The following is a 2,084-nucleotide window of genomic DNA, read 5'->3' as shown; positions in this document are numbered from 1 at the left end:
GTCATTTGAGAGTTTTTGGTTGCAGATGTTTTGTTCATGTTCCCAGAGATGAGAGGTCCAAGCTTGATAGTAAATCCAAACAGTGTATATTCGTCGGTTATGGTGATGAAGAATTTGGTTATAGATTGTGGGATCCAGTTGACAAGAAAATTATCAGAAGCTGAGATGTGATATTTCATGAAGACCAGACTATTGAAGATTTTGATAAAGCTGAAAAACAGAAACCAAATTCCAGAAGTTACATTGAAAGTGTTGCGCCTAAGCCCCCTGCAGAAACCTTTGTTGATGGGGGAGATATACAGGTAGATAATGAGAATGTAACTGATGATCATGTGCCTCACCATGATGAACATGTCCCAGTTGAGCCACCAGCCGAGTTTGAGTTGAGAATATCTACTAGAGAACGTCAACCTTCTCAAAGATATCCTCTACATGAGTATTTGATGATCACTGATAGTGGAGAGCCAAAGTATTATCAAGAAGCTATTGCAAATGTTGATAAAGAAAAGTGGTTAAAGGCCATGCAAGAAGAGATGAATTCCTTGCATGAGAATCACACATTTGATTTGGTAAAGTTGCCTAATGGTAGAAAAGCACTCAAGAACAAATGGGTATACAAGATAAAGACAGAAGAGAATAGTTCTCAACCAAGATACAAAGCAAGATTGGTTGTAAAAGGTTTTAATCAGAGAAAAGGTATTGACTTTGATGAAATTTTTTCACCTGTGGTGAAGATGTCCTCTATCCGAGTTGTGCTTGGGTTAGCAGCTAGTTTGAACCTAGAAGTTGAACAACTTGATGTGAAAACTTCATTCCTTCATGGTGATTTGGAGGAAGAGATCTATATGGAGCAACCAGAGGGTTTCGAAGTCAAAGGTAAAGAGCATCTTGTGTGCAAATTAAAGAAACGTTTGTATGGGCTCAAGCAAGCACCTCGACAATGGTACAAGAAATTTGATTCTTTCATGGAGAAACATGGGTATAGTAAAACTACTTCTGACCATTGTGTGTTTATCAAGAAATTCTCTGATAGTGATTATATTATTCTCTTATTATATGTGGATTACATGTTGATTGTTGGTCATGACACGAAGAAGATTCAATCTTTAAAGAAAGATTTGAACAACTCTTTTGCAATGAAAGACTTAGGTCCTGCAAAGCAAATTCTGGGTATAAGAATTACTCGTGACAGGAAGAATGATAAATTGTGGTTGTCTCAACACAATTATATTGAAAAGGTGTTAGAGAGGTTTAACATGAGCAATTGCAAACCTATTAGTACTCCACTTGCTACTCATTTTAAATTGAATTCTGATAAATGTCCTACAAGTGAGAAAGACAAAGAAGAGATGAAGAAGGTTCCTTATGCATCTGCAGTTGGTAGTTTGATGTATGATATGGTATGCACAAGGCCAGATATTGTTCATGCAGTTGAAGTTGTTAGTCAATTTCTCTCTAATCTTGGTAAAGATCAGTGGCAAGCAGTGAAGTGGATTCTTAGATACCTCAGAGGCACTTCCAAAGTGTGTTTATGCTATGGAGGTGGTGAACCAGTGTTGGATGGCTACACAGATGCAGATATGGCAGGTGATCTTGGTTCTAGAAAATCTACTTCTGGTTATATGATGACTTTTGCAGGGGGAGCTGTGTCTTGGCAATCAAGACTATAAAAGTGTGTTGCTTTGTCCACTACTGAAGCTGAGTACATTGCAGCAACTGAAACTTCCAAAGAACTCTTGTGGATGAAGAAATTCATATATGAGTTAGGTCTCAAGTAAGACAAGTTTGTGTTATTCTGTGACAGTCAGAGTGCGATCCATCTCAGCAAGAATCCGACTTTTCATGCAAAGTTGAAGCATATTGAAGTGCGATATCATTGGATACGAGATGCACTGGAAATGAAGTCATTTTTAATTGAGAAGATTCATACTGATGAGAATGGTTCAGATATGATGACGAAGACCTTGCATGTGTCGAAGATGATTTGCTATAGAAAGAAAGCTAGAATGGTTGAGCAGTATCTTCCCACTTGAGTCGTGATGGGGAGATTTGTTGGGTGGGCTCACTCCCCAAGTGGAACCCAC

General features: G+C 38.2%; 1 protein-coding gene across 1 annotated transcript in view; it reads right to left on the bottom strand.

Moving 5' to 3' along the window:
* Window positions 1-2,084, bottom strand: part of LOC101514870 (probable glucan 1,3-beta-glucosidase A) — a 9,226-nt gene that overhangs the window by 4,683 nt on the left and 2,459 nt on the right. The window lies entirely within an intron of this gene.

Source organism: Cicer arietinum, chromosome 2 (assembly GCF_000331145.2).
Source record: "Cicer arietinum cultivar CDC Frontier isolate Library 1 chromosome 2, Cicar.CDCFrontier_v2.0, whole genome shotgun sequence".
NCBI classification, from domain to species: Eukaryota; Viridiplantae; Streptophyta; class Magnoliopsida; order Fabales; family Fabaceae; genus Cicer; species Cicer arietinum.
The sequence above is the reverse complement of the archived record's forward strand: the minus strand, read 5'-3'. Positions and strand labels throughout refer to the sequence as shown.